The following is a 22,865-nucleotide window of genomic DNA, read 5'->3' on the forward strand; positions in this document are numbered from 1 at the left end:
CCGATGGGAAGGAGATTCCTGTGAGCTTAATGTACGGCCAAGTAGAGTTGGCCGCTAAGTATTCCCAACGGGACTGTAAGCTAGACAGTCTGTTAGATGGGATTGAAGAGGAGTACAATCAGTCAATTTGACGATGTAATCTAAAATGACATGAAAAATGCCTTCTAGCTGGATTGTAGATCGTTTGTCTTTGCGGACCTTTTCTCTTCAACCTCGGGACCCTAGAGTCCGGAGTGTGTCCGAATACCCTCACGGTTATGAAAAAACGGGGGCATGCATGGAGACCAGGCGTAGGGGCCATTAGTGCTTTATCAGACAAGTTCCCAACTAGTTATGTTATATTACATGGTTAGTAAGAAACATCTTCCAGGGAGAATAATTCCGTTAGGGGTTCCTTTCCCTGGGGGGCATGCCCTAAAGTGCATGTCCAGACTGCGAAAAGAGCAGAAAAGCATCTGGGGGCAGATAAATAAATAAATAAGAAATCATCTTTCAAGTCACCGACCGAATATTCCCTTAAGAACGCTAGCTTTCGGCTTCACCCAGTCTGAGGTACACATCCGGCTGACCCAGCAGTAACAATCGCGGAGGTGCTCCCTTTACCTCCTAGCCGAACAATCGGGAACGTAGGGGTAAGCACAGGAGCCAGGCAACCCAGCTTGGCCAAAAACTTAAGTCATATCGATGCATATAATGGTGAGTAAAAGGTACACGCGAAAGTGTGACGCATGTGTTGGGCATGAAGCCCGTATAAATAAGCTTCTGTTAAAGAAGCCCCCAGGTAAAATGAGTGCGAGCAGCACGTCAAGTGTGTGTGAACAATGCGCAAGTCAGCCCACAAAAGGCTTTATGAAAAGAAGGGAGGAAGGAAGAGAGAAAAAAAACAAAAGACAGCAACCGTATAAAATGTGGACGGAGGAAGGAGACGAACTCTGAGTCCGGCGCTAGGCGTAGAATCTTCGGAGGCGGGCTGCGTTCCATGGGTTCAGCTCGAGTCGATTGTTCGATGCGTTTCGTAGACGGTATGCTCCGCCGGTCAGGACCTGATCGATGATGAAGGGACCTTCCCACTTGGGCTTGAGTTTGTCCTTTTTCTTGTCCGGCAAACGTAGAACTAGTTCGCCAACATTGTAAGTTTTGGCCCGTACTTCTCTACTTTGATATCTTCGATCCTGCTGCTGATAGAGTGTGAAACGAGCCTTTGCCACGTCGCGCTCCTCCTCCAATGCGTCCAAACTGTCCTGCCGATCCAACTCGGCTTCTCTTTCTTCGTACATGCGCACTCGAGGTGAGTCATGAATTATATCGCAGGGCAAAACTGCCTCTGCGCCATATACCATAAAGAATGGCGTGAATCCGGTAGTACGATTTGGCATGCTCCACAGCCCCCAGAGTACAGAGTCGAGCTCCTCCACCCAGTGCGTGTTAGATTCCGTGAGGGACCGCACTAACCTGGGTTTAATGCCGCTCATGATTAGACCATTTGCTCGTTCGACTTGACCTTTAGTTTGAGGGTGATAGACTGAAGCGTAGTCGAGCTTGATGCCCATGTTTTTGCACCAGAGTTTAACCTCGTCGGCCGTGAAGTTCGTGCCGTTATCAGTGATGATGCTGTGGGGGACGCCATAGTGGTGCACTACCCCAGATATGAAGTCTATCACAGGTCCGGATTCGGCCATTTTAACCGGCTTGGCCTCTATCCATTTGGTGAATTTATCCACCATGACCAATAGGTATTTTTGCTTGTGGGTTCCCCCTTTAAGGGGTCCAACCATGTCAAGCCCCCAGACCGCGAACGGCCAGGTGATGGGTATAGTTTTGAGGGCGGTGGGTGGCATGTGGCTTTGATTAGCAAAGAGCTCGCAACCGACGCATCATTGGACTAAGTCCTGAGCATCTGCCCGGGCAGTCGGCCAATAAAATCCTATACGGAAGGCCTTGACCACAAGGGCCCGGGCTGCGGCATGGTGCCCGCCGAGTCCGATGTGAATTTCAGCCAGGAGATTTCGCCCTTCCTCTTCGGAGATGCACCTTTGAAGGACTCCAGTTGTGCTTTTCTTATAAAGTTCTCCCTCATGGACCTTGTAGGCTTTAGATCGCCGAACTATGCAGAGGACCTCATTTTGGTCTTTGGGAAGTTCCTTCCTAATTAAGTAGGCTAGGAATGGTTCCGTCCACGGGGCAATTACTCCCATTATTTCATGGGCTGAAGGTGTTATTTCATTGGCTGAGCCACCGATTGTGTCAGAATGTTCCGTGTCGGGTGGTGCGGTTGGTTCTGGGTTGTTATTTCCGGACTCCTCTTCCCATAATACGGATGGCTTAAAGAGCCGCTCCAGGAAGATGTTTGGAGAGACGGCGTCGCGTTTTGCGCCGATGCGTGCCAACACGTCGGTTGCCTGGTTATTATCCCGGGCTACATGGTGGAATTCGAGTCCTTCGAACCGAGCTGACATTTTTAAGACGGCGTTACGATAGGCTGCCATTTTCGGATCCTTGGTGTCAAAGTCTCCATTTACTTGGGATATTGCGAGGTTTGAATCCACGCGCACCTCTAGACGTTGAATACCCATGGAGATTGCCATCTGGAGACCATGTAAAAGGGCCTCATATTCAGCTGCATTGTTGGAGTCTGTGTACATTATCTGAAGTACGTATTGGACTGTGTCTCCGGTTGGGGGCGTCAATACGACGCCAGCCCCCTAGCCGGCCAACATTTTGGAGCCGTCGAAATGCATGATCCAATTGGAGTATGCGCCGTACTCTTTAGGGAGTTCGGCTTCGGTCCATTCGGCGATGAAGTCAGCCAAAACTTGCGACTTTATAGCTCGCCGTGGTTTGTAGGTTATGTCGAATTGTAAGAGCTCAATAGCCCATTTTGCAATCCTGCCCGTCGCGTCGCGGTTGTTTATAATGTCGTTGAGAGGTACTTTGGAGGCCACTGTTATCGAACACTCTTGAAAGTAGTGTCGCAGCTTCTGGGATGCCATGAACACCGTGTACGCTATCTTTTGATAATGTGGATACCGGGACTTGCATGGAGTTAAGACAGTGGATATGTAGTACAGTGGTTTTTGAAGAGGGAATTTATGTCCTTCTGTTTCTCGTTCGACGACGAGTACCGCGCTGACAACTTGATGTGTTGCCGCGATATATAATAACATCGGTTTTCCCAGGTTGGGCGCGGCCAGGACCGGATTTGTTGCCAATATGGCCTTTATTTCTTCGAGTCCGGCCATGGCAGCATCCGTCCATTTGAAGTGTTCGGTGCGCCGGAGGAGGCGATAGAGGGGCAATGCCTTTTCTCCCAAACGGGAGATGAAGCGGCTTAGAGCCGCCACGCATCCAGTCAGTTTTTGTATTTGTTTGAGGTCTTTTGGGATATCCAATTGTGACAGAGCTCGGATCTTGGCTGGGTTTGCTTCAATTCTCTACCGGATACAATGAAGCCCAAGAGCTTTCCGGCTGGTATGCCAAAAAAGCATTTTTCCGGGTTGAGCTTAATGTCATATGCTCGGAGGTTGTCGAATGTGAGCCTCAAATCGTCTACTAGAGTTTCAACGTGTTTGGTCTTAACGACCACATCGTCTACGTATGCCTCCACTGTTTTGCCGATCTGGGTAGCCAGACATGTCTGAATCATGCGCTGATATGTTGCGCTAGCGTTTTTGAGTCCGAAGGGCATTGTGTTGAAGCAGAATGGTCCGTATGGAGTAATGAATGCCGTTGCGGCCTGGTCTGTTTCCGCCATCTTGATTTGATGGTATCCGGAGTATGCATCGAGGAAGCACAATGAATCGTGCCCTGCGGTAGCATCGATGATTTGGTCGATGCGGGGAAGGGGGAAAGGATCCTTTGGACAGGCCTTGTTAAGGTCTTTAAAATCGACACAAAGGCGTCAGGATTTGTCCTTTTTTTGTACCATTACCAGGTTCGCTAGCCAGTCCGCATGTTTTATATCTCTGATGAATCCGGCTTCTAATAGTTTGGCTAGCTCCTCTCCCATTGCCTGTCTTTTGGGTTCGGAAAATCGCCGAAGAGCCTGTTTGACTGGCTTGAATCCTTTTAGGATGTTTTGGCTGTGTTCTGCCAGCCTGCGTGGCATTCCTGGCATATCTGAAGGGTGCCAGGCAAAAATGTCCCAATTTTCCCGAAGGAATTCTCGTAGTGCGGCGTCTACATCAGGGTTTAATTGTGCCCCAATGGAGGCCGTCTTTGTGGGGTCCGTTGGATGGACCTGGAATTTGACTATTTCATCTGCTGGTTTAAAAGAGGTGGACTTAGATCTCTTATCGAGTATCACATCGTCCCTATTCACCATGGAGCGCAGCGCAGTGAGTTCCTCTGCCTCTAGGGCTTCGGATAGTGCCTCTAGGGCTAGTGCGGCTGTCTTATTTTCAGCGCGGAGTGCTATGTCCGGATCACTGACAAGAGTGATGATTCCATTGGGTCCGGGCATTTTAAGCTTCATGTACCCGTAATGGGGTATAGCTTGGAAAATTGTGAATGCCTCTCGCCCTAATAAGGCGTGATATCCGCTGCTGAACGGGGCCACTTGGAACATGACCTCCTCGGACATGTAATTGTCCGGCGAGCCGAACACCACATCTAGTGTGATTTTTCCTATGGAGCGTGCTTCCCGACTAGGGATTATTCCTCTAAAGGTTGTGCTGCTTCGCTCAATGCGGCTCCAGTCTATTTCCATTTTTTGGAGGGTTTCCTCGTAGATGAGGTTTAATCCGCTGCCGCCATCCATGAGTACCTTGGTAAGACGAAAGCCGTCCACTATTGGACTGAGGACCAATGCGGCTGGTGCTCGGGCTGTTTGGAATTTAGGTTCGTCGCTGGCGTTGAAGGTGATAGCCGTGTCACTCCATGGATTTATTGTTGCTACTTGGTAGACTTCGGTAAGGCTGCGGAGTGTTCGTTTCCGCATGTTGTTTGATGCAAAAGTCTCGAAGACTGTTAATACCGTACTGGTACTGTTGGGTTGGTTCTCCTGGGCTAGAAGCTCTTCGCCACTTTTGGCCACCTGTCGTTGTATCCAACATGCTCGAAGGCTATGTGTTGGAGTGACGCCCTCTGTACTGTGGATTTTACAGGGTCCGCTGAGCCATCCCTCCAATACGGTTCTGTGCCCTTTATGGGGTTTTTGCTTTTTGGTTTTTGTCCCGGGTGCCTGAGCATGATGCACCCTTTTGTTTCGGACTAGGGTTGTGTTCGGAGCCGGATTGTCCCAAAACTTAGTTTCGGTTTTCTAGGTACTCTCCATCGCACAGTACTTTCGTACTATGGACGCCAGGTCGGCGAAGCGTGTAATTTCGTGGCGACTTATGGCGTTCGTGATTCCCTTGTCCGTGCAATTGTTGCAGAAAATTGAGATTGCGCTTTCCTCACGGCAGTCATTTATCCTGTCCATAACCAGGAGGAATCTGGCCCAGTAATGATGTACTGTTTCCGTGGGCTCTTGCCGGATTTGAGATAGATCGCTTATGTTTGGGTGGGCGGGTGGAATTAAGTCCGGAACCCTGCCCAACTTGAGGCTCAAGGGCCGAAAAGTTTCCGAATTTGGAAGCTTGGATTGCTGGATGTCGTCCAACGAATCTGGTCCGCTGCCTGACTTTAGGTTCAGTACTTGATTGACGTCCGTCCCTCCGCGGGAATCCGACATGGAGGGATCAGGAGTCCGTACATAACTGGTCTTTAATATAGAGGAAGAGTCGCCACGTTGTTCCTCTACCACCGCAACATGGTGGGTAACCTGGGGAGAGTTAATCTCTCTCAGATCAGTTTTAAGCCCAATCTGATCGTAGTCTGTAGCGACTCCTAGGGCGGCGATGCGAACCAAGAGCTTGTTTACGGAACAGAGCTCCATCGGATCCAGCTGCTCGGTGAATTCCGAGTTGACGTGAAGATCGCTTTTGATGACCCGAGAGGTCATCATCGAAGCGGCGGCCAAACAGGCGGTCATAAGAAAACCACCTAGCCGGATAGTTTGGCCGGCGGCCAAAGCTCCTTTGGCAATGGTACCGTCTTTAAAGACGGGAAGAGGCATCCTTCCTCATTGTGACGGCACAGAGGAACTCTCAATGAAAGCACCAATGTCGGTGTCAAAACCGGCGGATCTCGGGTAGGGGGTCCCGAACTGTGCATCTAGGCGGATGGTAACAGGAGACAAGGGACACGATGTTTTTACCCAGGTTCGGGCCCTCTCGATGGAGGTAAAACCCTACTCCTGCTTGATTGGTATTGATGATATGGGTACTACAAGAGTGGATCTACCATGAGATCAAGGAGGCTAAACCCTAGAAGCTAGCCTATGGTATGATTGTTGTTCTGTCCTATGGACTAAAACCCTCCGGTTTATATAGACACCGGAGAGGGCTAGGGTTACACAGAGTCGGTTACAATGGTAGGAGATCTACATATCCGTATCGCCAGGCTTGCCTTCCACGCCAAGGGAAGTCCCATCCGGACACGGGACGAAGTCTTGAATCTTCTATCTTCATAGTCTTGGAGTCCGGCCGATGATGATAGTTCGGCTATCCGGACACCCCCTAGTCCAGGACTCCCTCAGGCGCAATGGTGTCGAAGTAGTGGTGCGCCGGGAAGAAGATGTTGTTGACGACGCATCGCGGCAGGTTTGCCAAGCCCGGGGACACATCATGGACGAAGGCACACACCGGTGTTGCCAGCACCGGGCATGCGTAGACGGACGAAGACGAAATTGACGAAGCGCCGACCAGGCTTGCCAGGCCCGGGGACGCGTCATGGATGAAGGCACGCATCGGTTTGCCAGCACCGGACATGCGTAGACGAGGGACCTGCATGAGCTGTACGACATGTCGGAGAAGTCGGAGGGGCTAGCAGAGAAGAACTCGTCGACAATTGCGGCGTCCATCGGTGCAGGGCCGTTGTCACCAACAGTGGTCGGAGTAGACGAAGTGGTCGGGGTAGATGACGGCGACGCTCACGACGGGCTGGTGCTTGGACGAAGACGAAGGGAGTGTACGGGCGGTGACGGCTACGGAGGTAGCAGCGGCGGCGGCCAAAGAAGAGCGGCAATAGCGGCCTGACGGCGGCGGCGGCTAGGTTAGGAGTGCGGCGGCAGTGCTCGAAGTAGGCGAAGAACCCTAATAGCATGACAAAGACCGGCGTGGACGGTGGCGTTCCCGCGCCAAGGGAGACGGCGCGGCGCATATCACGGGAGGTCGACGCGCGGTGACGGTAGAGTGGACTGCGGGCCGCGGCACTACGGCCCGAAGGGGCGACGGAGCAGCGGCGGGCAGGTCGGGGCGACGACAGGAAAACCTCGGGACGGCGGCGTGGATCGCGGGCCACGGCGCTACGTCCCGAATGGGCGGTGCAGCGGCGGAGCGCGGGTCGGTGCAACCGCGCGGCGGGCCTCGTGGCGGCGGCTGGGACCGCGTATCGCAGCACTACGGCCCATAGGGGCGATGCAGCGGCGACGCGCGAGTCGTGCAGTCCCGGGGGAGAACCATGGGGCGGCGACGCTGAAGCCCGACGGGGCGACACTGCGGCAGCCCGTTGTTCGATCGACGGAGGGGCGCGCTGAACTCGGGGACAATCTTCACCGGATCTTCGGAGGCGAGCGCAACCGACGGGCCAGGTTGGTCGCGCGGCGTAGATGGGGCAGATTGCGGTGGTGAGCGGGTGATCAAGCCAATCGCGCGCGAGATCGGGGACGCCGCTCGGTGGAGGCGTGGTGGCCGCGGAGTCCGGGATAAGGCCAGTGATGACGGACGGCGTGGGACGGCGTGCGGACGAGCTGGTCAGCACCGGCACCCGGGCTGCCAAAGCAGCGCCGGCGCCCGAGTTGAGGCAGCCGAGGATGAGGCCGGTGAGGTAGACCGCTGTGCCGCTGTGCAGACGCAGCGGAGGTGGGTGGCGTGGATCGATTGGCGGGCCGACGTGCGAGCGGCGGCTATGATTGGCCGCCGCATGGTGCGAGGCCGCCGGGTGTAGGCGATGCAGATGTCCCGGTCGAAGCAGGGCGGTGATGGCCGGCGCGCGGACGACGGCCTTGAGGGTTGCCTGTTACGCGAGGCCGCCGGGTCAGTGAAGTAGCCGGCGGGTCGCGCCGGTGTCGGAGTAAAGGCGCGGGGTGTCGACGGCGGCGATGGGCGACGCAAAACGATCAAGCATAGATCGAAAAACCAAAAATAAAAATGCTGATCAAAACGGCCGGCGAGAAAACGATCAGCAGGTGTATATCCATGTTGTTGGATGAATGGCAACTAGTATTTCCTGAGGGCCAAAGGCCATTACATATACATGTGTGTCAAAGTGCAGAAAACCCCTTATAGCACGGGATATATCGAAAAGGGACTATACACATCTAACACCCCCCCTCAAACTCATGGTGGATCAACAACACTGAGTTTGGAGAGGAAAAAGGTATGCTACGCTCGAGTCTGTGCCTTCATGAAGAAGTCAACCAACTGTAACTCCGAGGGCACACAGTGAAGAGCGAGAATCTGATCCTGCACAGCAGCACACACAAAGTGGGCATCCACACCGATGTGCTTGGTGAGCTCATGCTTCACCGGGTCACGCGCAATACTGATAGCACCAGTACTGTCTGACAGTAAGGGAGTCGAGGTAGGAGCCGACACACCAAAATCCTCAAGTAACCATCGCAACCAGATCACCTTGGCCGTCAACATAGCCATGGCTCGCAACTCAGCCTCTGTACTCGAGCGAGAAACTGCAGTCTGTTTCTTTGTCTTCCAGGCAATCAGAGAGCCACCAAGAAAGACACAGTAAGCAGACAGCGAGCGTCGATCAGAGGGATCACTAGCCCAGGTAGCATCAGAGTAAGCCTGGAGCTCAAGAGAACTGGAGCGAGGAAAAAAAAGGCGCTGAGAGATCGTGCCACGAAGATATCGTAGAGCACGGAGGAGGTGACTATAGTGGACAGAGGTGGGGGCTGAAACAAACTGACTCAGGATGTGAACGGGATAGGAGATGTCAGGACGCGTAACAGCAAGATAGACAAGGCTACCGACGAGGTGACGATAGCGAGTGGGATTAGGGAGAGGGTCACCATCAGAGGCACGAAGCTGAATGTTGAGCTCCATAGGAGTCACAACAGTGTGGTCATCACTGAGAGCAGCTCGAGCAAGAAGATCATGAATGTATTTCTCTTGAGAGATGTATAAGCCATCGGAGGTGGAGGAGATCTCAATCCCAAGAAAATAGCGAAGAGGGCCAAGATCAGTCATAAGGAACTGCTCGTGAAGGCGGGCCTTAACAAAGGCGATGTAATCAGTGTCGTCACCAGTGATGATCATGTCATCAACATAGAGAAGGAGAAGAGTCCGACCATGAGGAGACGTGTGAACAAACAGCGCGGGATCATGGTCACTGGGCAAGAAACCAGCCGCGGTCACCACAAATGCGAAGCGCTCAAACCAGGCGCGAGGGGCCTGTTTGAGACCATATAGAGAGCGGCGAAGTCTACAGACCATACCATCAGGAGCATAGTACCCCTGTGGTGGCTACATATAAACCTCCTCACGCAACTCTCCATTGAGAAAAGCGTTCTGAACATCAAGTTGAGAGATGGACCACTGACGAACAGAATCCACAGCAAGAAGAGTGCGGACAGTGGTCATGTGGGCCACAGGAGAGAAAGTCTCATCATAATCGCGCCCCTGCTCCTGCTGAAAGCCACGGGCCACAAGACAAGCTTTGTAGCGCTCAAGAGAACCATCGGAGCGAGTCTTAAGCTTGTAAACCCACTTGCAGGTGATGGGACGGACACCAGAAGGGAGGGGAACGAGATCCCATGTGCCAGAGCGCTCAAGGGCAGCAAGCTCCTCGGCCATCGCAAGCTGCCATTCAGGCTGAGTCATGGCAGTGTGATAGGAAGTGGGCTCAGTCAAAACAGAGAGATCGTACCGATCAGGGGAGTAGCGATCAGGCGGAGGATGAGGCCGAGCACGGAGGTTATGAACCGGAGGGGGTGTGAGAGGAGGTGCACCAGATGTGGACGGCTCATCAGAGGCAACATCCTTAGTACGAGAACGTCGAGTATAGTGGAGAGGAAACGGTGAGAGAGGGCGACGGACTGGGGAGGATGGGGGAGAGGTGGAGGAGAAGGAGGAGGGAGAAGACGGGGTCGGAGGTGAATGAGAAGGAAGGAGAGGTGCCGGAGGAAGAGGTGACACATGAGGCACATAGCAGGGTGTATCGGGGAGAAGAAGGAAAGAAAGGTCGTCCATAGAGAAGCTCGAGGAAGAAGAACGTGGGTAGTAAGAGCGAGACTCGTCAAAAGTCACATCACGCGAGATGCGCAAGCGACGACCCACTGGATCCCAACACCGATAGCCCTTGTGCTCATCACTATAGCCAAGGAAAACACACTCGACCGACTGAGCAGTCAGTTTGGTGCGTTTGCGGAGGGCAAGAAGAACATAGCAGACGCATCCAATCATATGAAGAGCTGAGTAGTCAGGAGAGCGACCAGTGAGACACTCCATAGGGATGCCACCCTGCAGAGCAGTCGATGGCTGAATGTTAATGAGATAGGTGGATGCGGAAACAGCCTCAGCCCAAAAGTGGGGTGGAAGGGAAGCCGCAATCATCAGTGCACGAGCCGTCTCAAGCAAATGACGATGCTTTCGCTCGGCAACGCCATTCTGAGCATGAGCACCATGACAGGAGAACTGGGCAAGCGTACCCTGTTCCCCGAGAAAACCACGCAACAGCTGAGAGATATACTCTCCAGCGGAATCAGCACGAAAAGTACGAATGGGCATGGCAAACTGGGTGTGAACCATGGCAGCAAAACGTTTGTATATAGGGAGAATCTCGCTATGAGATTTCATGAAGTAGAGCCAAGTGTAGCGAGAGAAATCATCAATAAACAAAACATAGTAGCGATGACCACCTTTTGAATCAAAGGGAGCAGGACCCCAGACATCAGAATGAACTAAGTCAAAAGGACGCTGAGATACAGACTCACTAGTAGGATAAGGTAACTGAGTCTGTTTGCCGAGTCTGCAACCATTACAATGTAAGGAGACATCTCCAGATACAGACCCTAAGAGGCCTTGACGAACTAAGGAAGACGAACGAGAGCCACAGATGTGACCAAGTCGATGATGCCACTGCTGGAAGGACGCAGACGAAGAGACAGCAAGAGCATGAGAGCTGGTAGACGTGGTGGCAGCGGAAGGAACACAAAGCCAGTCAACCTCCCAAAGGCCCTCTGACTCACGGCGCCGGGGGCCAGCACCAACCAAAGCCTTGGTGCGACGATCCTGAATGGATCAAGAGTCGGTATCAAGAATGACGCGACAACCAGAATCAGTAAGTTGGGCAGCGGAAAAAAGGTTCATGGTAAGACGAGGAACATGTGAAATACTTGGAACAGAAAAAGAAGGAGTGGAAAGAATACCACGACTAGCAACAGGAAGAGATGTGCCATCGGCAGTAAGAACATTAAGAGGCGAATCAAGAGGTCGGAGAGAAGACAACACAGAAGAATCAGAAGACATATGAAAGAAGGCTCCAGAATCCAGAACCCACGAAGATGTACCTGACTGTGTAGATGCCTGTGATGGTGAGGGGGAGGATGCAGTCACAGAAGCAGCAGAGCCAGTCGACGAGGAGCCTGAGGAAGCAAGAAGACGCTTGAGGCGAACAATGTCCTGGTCAGTGAGTGACGGAGTTGAGGAAGACACAGGAGGCCCGCTGGAGCGCCTCTGGTCTCGCTTCTTCTGGCGACAATCAGGCTCTGGGTGACTTGGCCGGGAGCAGTAACCACAGACGGTGTCACGGCACGACGTGCCCTTCTCAGCATAAGGAGGACGGCTCACCCCCCCCCCCCTGGAGGAGTAGGCAGGAGCGGCGGAGCAGTGAGGCGAGCAGACGACACCAGAAGCAAGCCGGCAGAGCGAAGGCGGGTCTCCTCGGCACGAAGCTCGGCAAGTATCTCTGAGATAGGAACACGACCACGAGCAAGCAAGTGAGCACGGCGAGGTTCAAACTCAGAGCGGAGACGAGATAAGAACTCATGGACCCTCTGAAACTCCAAGTCAGACCTCTTAGTCTGGCAACAACGACAAGTGCCACAAACAACTGTCCGCAGTGAGTCAAGCTGACGCCAGATGGCAGAGCACTGTGAATAGAACTCATCAACAGACGAGTCACCCTGCTGAAGAGCATGCTCCTGACGCACCACAGAGAGGTATAGAGCATCGCCAGATGGCTGATAGCGCTGACAAAGATAGGACCACATCGCTACAACAGTGCCGAGGCCCATGAACTCCGAAGCAAACTGAGGTAGTACACTCGATGTAAGAACAACAGCAGCTCGAGCATCATCATTGCACCACTGAGTGTAAGCAGACAGATCATCCCGGTAGACAGAAAGAGCATCAGAATATGCGGATACCTGCTGATCATAAGCATCAACTGCAGCATCGTCAAGAGCCTTGGCTGCATCCCGATCAGCCTGAGAAGCATCATCAGCAAGCACCGGCGGAACCGGTGGAACAGGGGCCACCGGAGCAACAGGGCTGGGCGGACAGGGAACCTCGCCAGAGATGACGCCCCACAGAAGAAGACCCCGCATATGGATGCGCATGAAACCCACAAACTCAGCATAGTTGGTGCCATCAAAGATCACGGAGCATCGAGGAACAGCAATATAACCCGAAGAAGACATGGGGAATTGTTGTCCCTCTCTCTCTTTTTTTTTTGGTCAACCTTATCTGGATCGGGAAACCCGATCTGGATCGGGAAAAGGCAGCCCACACGAGCGAGCGCTCAGCTGCAGGAGATCGAGCGGAGGAGCCAGGGGCCGGCTGGGGAGCCGCCGAGCGGAGGAGCGAGCGGGGGTGTGGAGCTAGCGGGAGGGGGGGCCTGGGGCCGGCTGGGAGCCGCCGAGCGGAGGAGCGAGCAGGGGTGTGGAGGGCGTGCGGGCCGAGGAGGCGCCGAGCGGAGAAGCTACCGGGGCTAGCGGGGGTGGGCGGAGACGAGACAGCCTGGGGCCGGCCGGCCGGGCAGAGGTAGCAGGCAGCAGCAGGAGGCGGACGCTCGGCTCGCCAGCAACGAGCGCGGGCAGCTGGGACAAGGCGACCAGCCTGCAGGAGCCAGCTGCGCGAGGAGCTCGTCAACGAGCGTCAGATCCGGGCGGAAACGACCGACGACGAGGAAAATCGAGAGGACGCACGGAGTTGCATCGTGCGGGGACGAGAGGCCAACCTAGCATCTGATACCATGTTGCATGAATGGCAACTAGTATTTCCTGAGGGCCAAAGGCCATTACATATACATGTGTGTCAAAGTACAGAAAACCCCTTATAGAATGGGGATACCGAAAAGGGACTATACACATCTAACACATGTCCCCAGTCCAGTCGCCGTCTTCTAATTTTATAATTTTCTTGTCTTCAGATGTTTGCATTTTATTTCGAGGGTTGGTTAAGTCGACTCGTACGGAGTATGATTTTAGATCTGGGGCTGGATCTAGTTTTTCTTTCTTTCTAACACAGGGTAAACCCCCGGCCGGGTGGATCTAGGTGGTTCGTGCCGTAGTACGGGATTAACATTGGCAGTCATTTCGAGTCCCAGCCCCACAAATTTCATGTGCCGTCTTACCCATTTTGCAGCGTTCGTGCTGCGCCTTTCTGAAGTTTCGCCTAGGTGCTTAAGATGCGACAGAGGGGGAAAAAAGCTACTAGTACATTGGTAGGATCTGAACTCTGAAGGTCTAATGCCTTTGAAGTACAACGTGTCATCCGTAGAGTCCAAAAATAGCAGCTACTCCAATCATAACGAACATTCTATCTTCACCAGTATAAGAAGACGGACACAGGTTATCATATAAATCAGGAATGCAGATTTTGTGAGCTTATGCATCCGGGCCTCACTATCCTAACACTCCAATGTTGCTTTGAGATCTGTGCTACACAACTACCTTATTACATGATATTTTCTCTTTTTTGTTCCTCTCATATAAAACATGTCTTGAACTTCAAACTTTGCAGTACAACATAACTTTGTAACTAGAATGTGAGATAAAACTTTCAGATTTTTTTGTCCGACATAAATATGAAAAATAAGATTTTTTAATCAAATAAATCTCATTTTGTATATTTATGTTGGACCAAAAAATCTGTAAGTTTTATCCCACATTCTACATAGAAAGCTTTGTTGTGCTGCAAAGTTGAAGTACAAAATACATGTTCTATATGAGAGAAACAAAAAAAAGAAAATTATTTGCACGAATCGTGATGCAGGAATGAGTGGTTGGATAAGGAGTACCCGGGTGCATAGGCTCTAAAACATGTTTTCGTATAAATCAGACATGCAAGAAGGCTTAATGCTGATCCCGAGGGAAGCCCAGATGGCATTGGATGAACAAATGTTCCATAGTCTCATGATCATCACAAAACTCACATAAGTCTGCATTCTTCCAGCCCCTCCTTTTCAAATAATCCCTTGTCGGGATTCGGTTTCTGACCACTAACCAACAAAACAGTTTGATCCTCATGGGAATCTTGAAACTTGTAAGGGAAATCCTGTCGCTTCATAATCAAAGAATGATTCAAGGGCCTGCCAGAGTGTTGTTCCGATTTAGTTAAAAGCCACTTGACCCTATCAGGTTCCCTTAACAGGCTCGCCTGGCTGCGTAATTGCTTCCGGCTTCTGCCATATAGTCAAGGTATCCTATCGAAGAAAACGTCTAAAACTCTGTCTGTCTTCGTCTCTTGTAAAAACTGCATATACTGTAATACTTTGACTGAAGGTTCAGTTACAAAGTCTGGGGAAAACCTGGCAAAGAGGATGATGCCCTATCCAACCATCCAAAATACATGGCCCTCCTTGTCAATGCGCTGAAATGGTCACAAATAAAACCTGTTGTTGTATATGGATGGACTATTAAAGTCTCTGCCCCGTTTGTTTCCTTTTTGCTTGAAATTTCCTTCATTCAGCAGGCTGTTTCAAATTTTCAGGTACATCACATGTATAACTAGAGAGCGAAGATAAATACTTTCCCCGCCAGAGATGACTGGAATAATGGTGAGCGCTTCAACCGGGGTGATGAACTCTCTCCTGGGTAAGCTGGCCACCCTTATGGGAGAGGAGTTTGCCAAGCTAAAGAACCTGAGGAAGGAGGTGAAGCACATCAGCGATGAGCTGAGCAGCATGAAGGATGCTCTAGAGAGCCTTGCAGATGTGGATACGCTGGATAAACAGACCGCTAGCTGGAGAGACGCGGCCAAGGAGATGTCGTATGACATCGAGGATATTATCGATGACTTCATGTGCAAAATTGGGGAGAAGGCAAAAAAACTGGTTTTATCCACGACACCATTCAACGCCTCAAAACTTCAAGGGCCCGCCATCAGATCGCTGGGCAGATTGGGGACATCAAGAAACTTGTGCGTGAAACAAGTGAGCGGTGTGAAAGATATAAGATTGATGTCCCCAAATCGGGCAATGTTGTAGTTGACCTGTAAACGAGCGGAGAACGTCGTACCTCGTTGGAGGCGACGGTTGCGTGTTATATAGGCAGGGGCATCTCCCTGATAAGCATACAAGGTTTGTTGGGATTACATCTTGAGAGGCAAGGAAGATCTAGAGAGATAGAGATAAGAAGTTACAACAAGATGGACTCTATCTATCTAGCTAGGCCAGGTTCGGCCGGTGCGCCCTATGGGCCTGTTGTACTATGTTTAACACCCTTCCATAATCACAACTTGGACAAGTTGAGATTACGTTTAAATTCCTCAAAACTTCTTGTAGGCAAGGCTTTAGTAAACCCATCAGCAACTTGATCTTGAGAATGAATAAACCGAACATCCAACTTCTTGGTAGCAACTCTTTCTCTGACAAAGTGAAAATCTATTTCGATATGCTTGGTCCGTGCATGAAAAACTGGATTGGCAGAAAGATATGTGGCACCAAGGTTATCACACCATAAGCATGGAGCTTGTTTACAGCGTATGCCAAGCTCCTTGAGCAGAGACTGAACCCAGATAATTTCAGCAGTAGCATTTGCTAGTGCCTTATATTCTGCTTCTGTACTGGACCTAGATATAGTAGCTTGCTTTTTAGCACACCAAGAAATCGGGTTTGGACCAAAGAACACTGCAAAGCCACCAGTTGATCGTCTGTCATCTAGACAACCTGCCCAATCAGAATCAGAAAATGCACTGACAAGTGTTGATGGTGACTTGCTGAATGTGAGTCCAATACTCAAGGTATTTTTGACATATCTAAGTATGCGTTTTGCAGCTGTCAAGTGTACTGTAGTGGGTGCATGAAGAAACTGACAAACTTTGTTCGCAGCAAAGGAAATATCAGGCCTAGTCAAGGTTAAATATTGTAATGCACCAACCATACTTCTGTACCTGGTGCTATCCTCTTGATTCAAGAGTTCTCCCTCTGACAAGGACAATTTTTCTGAGCTGGACAAAGGTGTTAATGCTGGCTTGCAACCCTTCAACCCTGATTTTGCTACAAGATCAGTTGCATACTTTTCTTGGGTAAGATAGAGATCATCTCCTACTCTCTTTACTTCAATACCAAGAAAATAATGCAGGTCTCCCAAATCCTTGAGAGCAAATTCAGAATTTAGATCTTTTAATAATCCTGTAACAGCCTCATCTGATGAACTTGTGACTATGATATCATCAACATATATAAGTACAAATATAGAGGTATTTGACTTATTATAAATAAATAATGAGGTGTCAGACTTGGAAGGAGAAAAACCAAGTGCCTGAAGTTTTGAGCTCAACCTGGAATACCATGCTCTAGGGGCTTGTTTTAATCCATACAAAGCCTTATCAAGCTTGCAAATGTGAAGGGGCTTACTTTTATCCTCAAACCCAGGAGGTTGTTTCATGAACACTTCCTCTTCCAGAACACCATGGAGAAACGTGTTATGTACATCTAGCTGGCGGAGACACCATCCCCTGGACATGGTAATAGACAAAACGAGGCGAATAGTGGCAGCCTTTACAACAGGACTGAATGTATCCTCATAGTCTAAGCCATACCTCTGCTTAAATCCTTTTGCTACTAGCCTAGCTTTGTAACGATCAATGGTTCCATCAGACTTCTTCTTCACTCTGAAAACCCATTTACAGTCGATCACATTTTTACCTTTGCCTTGATGTGCAGAGACTAAGTGCCATGTTTTATTTTTGTGAAGCGCCATGCACTCTTCTTCCATGGCTTTCTTCCACCGTGGATCATCCAAAACTTCTGCAACAGTACGTGGAACAGTGTCTGCACTATGTGTGTCACAAGCATAACCAAATTTTGCTATATGTTTATAGTCTTTGGGTTGAATTACTCCCCTTTGAAGTCTGGTCCGTGATGGTGACAAAGCGGGCACAGAAGATCCGGCCCCTGGAGCTGCTGCAGATCCCGAAGAAGACCTGCCGGGGGCCTCATGCGCATGCGACGAGGCGGGATCTTCTGCGGCCATCGGGCGTGACGTACGGGAGGATGGCGCCACAGAAGATCCGGCGGCAGCGGGGGCAGCGGCGTCCGGCTCATGATGGGGCAATGATGAGTGGGCCCCCGCAGATCCGGCGCGGGACTCCACACCCGGATCCCGCCGAGGCGCGCGCCGCGTGTAGTGACGCTGTTCGACGCCGAACCGACCGGGCGCAGGGTCCACCCGCGCAGGCGCGCCGTGATTGGCTGGGGCGCTGTCAACTTGTCGCGACGCGGAGCCGCTGCTGCCACCGCTGGCGTGGCGTGGCGCGGGGCTCGAGGAGGATTCGTCCGTCCCATCATGCGCGGAGCCCGCAACTGATACGCCCTGATCCCGAGGCGGATCCGCCTCGATGGCGCGGCTGCTGCATGCAGGGGGCATAAAATGACGAATTTGGCTGATTTCTTCAGTATTTTCTGCGCCGATTTTTTCTGCTTCATCACAAAACTCATCACCAGCATTAGTAGGAGAATTAGTCAATAATTGATCATTAGTAGTAAAATCAGCCCCATTGTCAAGGCCGGTGAGGTGAGATGGGAGAAGAAAGATTTCCTTTTGAAGGAGAGCGCCGGCGTTTGGGTGTAGGTGTGCAAAAGGGAAAACAGTCTCATCGAATACGACATCACGGGAGATGTAGACACGACCTGTGGATACATCAAGGCATTTTACACCTTTATGTTGTGGACTGTAACCAATAAAAACACACTATTTTGATCGGAATAGAAGCTTGCGATTGTTGTAGGGACGAAGATTTTGCCAGCACGCACAACCAAACACTCGAAGTGATTTGTAGTCAGGTTTGGTGTGAAGAAGGCGTTCTACCGAGTTTCATTGTTGATAACTCTACTAGGTAGGATATTGATAAGATGAACTGCGGTGAGAAAGGCTTCATCCCAGAATTTTAGTGGCATAGAGGCAGATGCAAGAAGAGCTAGACCTACTTCAACGATATGCCTATGCTTATGCTCGGCGGATCCGTTTTGTTGGTGAGCATGGGGACATGATATGCGGTGAGATATGCCAATCTGTTGAAAGAAGGAATTTAGGTTTCTGTATTCCCCTCCCCAATCAGATTGTATAGCTAGAATTTTGCAGTTGAACTTTCTTTCTACAAGTGCTTGGAAATTGTGAAAAACTTGAAACACATCAGATCTCTTTTTGAGGAGATATATCCATGTGTACTTACTGAAATCATCAATGAAACTCACGTAGTAGGTGTGACGCCCAACTGAGGTAGGCGCAGGACCCCACACATCAGAAAAAATGAGTTCAAGAGGCTTGGTGGAAACACTTGTAGATATAGGATAAGCTAACTGGTGACTTTTAGCACGTTGGCATGAGTCACAAATAGTCTCACAACTACGCTCACCAACAAACGGGAGCTTATTCTTTCTAAGCAATTTTTCAATCAAAGAAAACGATGCATGTCCTAATCTATCGTGCCATCGTGTTGAAGACACTTTGGTGACACCATAGGCTTGTTTATTCAATCTCCTAAGCTCCGGAATCAACGGATAGAGCCCTCGAACACATCTACCTCGATAGAGAATTTTCTTCGTGACCTGATCCTTGATCAAAAAGAAAAAAGGATGAAATTCAAGGAACACATGATTATCGATGGCAATGTGATGAACGGAAAGGAGATTTTTGGATGCACTAGGAACATGCAAAAAATTTCTGAGACGAATATTTTTATGGGGAGTTTTTATTACTGAATGACCAATATGACTAATGCTCATACCTTCTCCATTGGCGGTATGGACTTGGTCTTGCCCGCGATACTTCTCGCGCATGGTTACCTTCTCCAACTCCCCTGTGATGTGATCTGTCGCGCCGCTGTCCACGTACCAGTTCGTGTCGACGCCGTAGGAGCCTTCTGCCGCCCCTGCAACCTTCTCATCTTGGGAAGATTCTCCATCTTCCTCGTAACGGTACCAGCAGTCCCGTGCGGTGTGGCCTGGTTTGCCACAAATTTGGCAGCGCGGGACGTCCGGAGCAGCGCGTGGGCGGCCTCCGCGGCGACCCTTGTTGCTGTTGTTGTAGGGTCGGCCGCCGCCGCCGTTGCTGCTGCGTGGAGGAGGGTTTCCGTCGCCGCCCGAAGACTTGCCTTTGGAGCGCTGCGGCCGACGGTAGCGAGATGAGCCACCGCTGCCACGGCCGCCGCCACCACGGCCGCGAGAAGCCGCGTTGGCAGAGGACTTGAACCCTCCACCGGATCCTGCCGTGCTGTAGAGGGCGAGGCGCTGATCAAAGTTACTCATCTGGGCGTAGAGGTCGTCGATGCTGATGGGCTCGGTGCGGGCGTCGTTGGCGGAGACGAGAGGTTGATACTCCATGTCAAGGCCGGAGGTGATGTAGGAGATAAGCTCATCATCATCGATGGGCTTCCCAGCAGCTGCGAGCTCATCTGCAAGGGACCTCATGTGAGCGAAGTAGGCAGCCACCGACTGCGTTCCCTTCTGCGCCGTGGAGAGCGCAACCCTGATGTTGTTGACGCGCGCCCTGGACTGCGAGGAGAACATGTGGGCAAGGGCTGCCCAGAGCTCGTGCGACGTGGCTATGGACGTGACCTGCACGAGGACTTCCTTGGTGAGGTTATTGAGCAAGTATCCAAGTACCTGCTGCCCTTCTCTGAACCAGATCGGATAGAGAGGGTTGGGTGTTTTCTCCTCTTTCCCGTCCTTGTCCTTCGTGACGATGAACTGGGCGGGCTCCGGCATCGTCCCGTCGACGTAGCCGAAGTAACCAGCCCTCTCAGCTGCGGAGTCACCTGCGCACGCCACAGAACGTAGTTGGTGCGGGTGAGCTTCTCGGTGACCAGCCCCATGGAGGCGGTCTGGACAGAGCTTGAGGACGACATGGCTGGTGGTAGGTGTTTTTGCTAGATGTGATGGATAGAGGAGGCTCTGATACCATGTAAACGAGCGGAGAACGTCGTACCTCGTTGGAGGCGACGGTTGTGTGTTATATAGGCAGGGGCATCTCCCTGATAAGCATACAAGGTTTGTTGGGATTACATCTTGAGAGGCAAGGAAGATCTAGAGAGATAGAGATAAGAAGTTACAACAAGATGGACTCTATCTATCTAGCTAGGCCAGGTTCGGCAGGTGCGCCCTATGGGCCTGTTGTACTATGTTTAACACAACGCGTTGTGGCACTCTATGAAGAATCATCTAAACTTGTTGGTATGGATGGCCCAACCAATAGGCTTGTCAATTGGCTAAAAGATGAGGAGAAGAAGTTGAAGATTGTATCAGTTATTGGTTTTGGAGGTTCGGGAAAAACAACACTTGCCAAACAGGTATACCATAAGCTGGAGGGGGAATTTCAGTGTGGTGCTTTTTTGGCGGTGTCTCAGAAGCCAAATATGCCAAAACTTCTGCATAGTTCATTAGCCCAACTTGGGTGTGGACAATATTATCATGACTGTGAGTTAAATGTTCTTCTCGACCAAGTCAGAGAAAATCTAAAAAACAAGAGGTACTTATTCTTAGTTTGTATATTGGTGTAGTTTAGATGTGCCTCTGGTAGTTAGATTTCCTTAAATGATTTAATATTATGTTCTTCTATACGAGAATCAATGTTAATTTGATAACGAATATTTTGCGTCTACCTTCAACCTGTTGAAATATTTGATATTTTGTGTTAATTTACTTACCGCTGTACTGATATTCTTGCAGGTACTTGGTTATTATCGATGATCTATGGGATGTATCAGCATGGAATATTATTAAATGTGCTTTCCCAGAAAATAATCTTGGTAGTAGATTAATAGTAACTACAAGAATCAAGACTGTGGCTGGGGCATGTTGTTTCGGTTACCATGAGCACATTCTTGAAATGAAACCTCTTAGTGAAGAAGACTCAAGGAAATTGTTTTTTGGTAGGATATTTTGCTCTGAAGAAGCTTGTCCAGGTCAACTCAGAGATGTTTCAGTTGAGATTCTTAAGAAGTGTGGTGGTTTGCCACTTGCAATCATTTGCATATCCAGCCTATTGGCAAGTGAACGTTCCAACCAAAAGGAGAGGTGGAAACATGTACTGAATTCATTGGGGTTTGTGTCCGGCACAAATCTTACCTTGGAAGCAATGAGACAGATCTTGAACCTTAGCTACAAAAATCTTCCTCACCACCTCAAGACATGCTTCTTGTATCTTGGTTTGTTTCTGGAGGACTCTGAAATATATAGGCATGAGTTGGTAAGCCTATGGGTTTATGAAGGCTTTGTTAGTAAAGCACATGGACAAAATCCAAAACAGATTGCGATAAGTTATTTTAATGAGCTTGTCAACATGAGTCTTATTCAACCTGCACAGGTTGACATGCATGGGTCAGTGTTAACTTGCAAAGTACATGATATGTTGTTGGATCTTATCTTGTACAAGTCCGCGGAAGAGAATTTTATCACTGTAGTAGACAACCCAGAGGCCATTACAGGACAACTTCAAAAGCCCCGTCGGGTGCTCTTTAACTTGGATGGTGCAACATTGCCAAGGGACGTTAATATGTCACAAGTGCGGTCATTTGCAAACTGGAGAGGCTCCATGAATATACCTTCATTGGCAGAATTCAAGTATCTTCGAGTTTTTATTGCTGACTTCAGTTCTAGTTCTGTTGATGACAACCGGAAAATCGACCTGACAGGACTGTGTAAGTTATATCAGCTGCGACATATACAGATTGAAGGTTGTGACAACTGCCAGCTGCCAACCCAGATTAGAGGGCTACAAAAGTTGGAAACAGTTGATATAGATGGGTCCTGTATCCCAATGGATATTTTTCACCTGCCTTGTTTGTTGTCTCTGCATATTTTTCACCTGCCGTGTTTGTTGCCCGAGGGCATCGGTAAAATGACATGCCTACAGCGTCTGAGATGGTTTGACACGCTGCACACCTCAATCGACAGGATCAAGGGCCTAGGAGAGCTCACCAATCTGAGACTTCTGTACCTCAGAACCGGTTTTTCTGAAGATGTGCACATGGATGTTCTAAACTCTTCTTTGGGGAAACTTTGTAACCTCGACTCCCTTAACGTATTTTCACCTGATTCTTGGATACCTGAGGCACTAACCTTGTCGTCTCCTCCCCCCAACCTCGTGAGGCTCTCCATGATGCGAATATCTCGGGTCCCAAACTGGATTGGGGAACTTCATAACCTCCAGAGCTTGCATATCGCTGTTGATAAGCTAGACAAGGATGATGTTGGTATTCTTGCAGAGTTACCCGCCATCATGGACCTAGAATTAACGTTCAATAGAGCCTTGGAAGAAACAATTGTCATCTACTCCCTCCGTTCCAAAATAGATGACTCAACTTTGTACTAGCTTTAGTATAAAGTTGAGTCATCTATTTTGGAACGGAGGGAGTATGAGACAG

The 22,865-nt window shown here is 50.3% G+C and overlaps 2 pseudogenes; one reads left to right on the plus strand and one right to left on the minus strand.

The window, feature by feature from the left end:
- Nucleotides 1-14,992: 14,992 nt before the first annotated feature.
- LOC119278822 lies at nucleotides 14,993-21,642 on the plus strand (annotated as a pseudogene).
- LOC119282950 lies at nucleotides 19,734-19,872 on the minus strand (annotated as a pseudogene).
- Nucleotides 21,643-22,865: the final 1,223 nt, after the last annotated feature.

The sequence above is a fragment of the Triticum dicoccoides genome, chromosome 3B, assembly GCF_002162155.2.
Source record: "Triticum dicoccoides isolate Atlit2015 ecotype Zavitan chromosome 3B, WEW_v2.0, whole genome shotgun sequence".
In the NCBI taxonomy this organism is placed as follows: Eukaryota; Viridiplantae; Streptophyta; class Magnoliopsida; order Poales; family Poaceae; genus Triticum; species Triticum dicoccoides.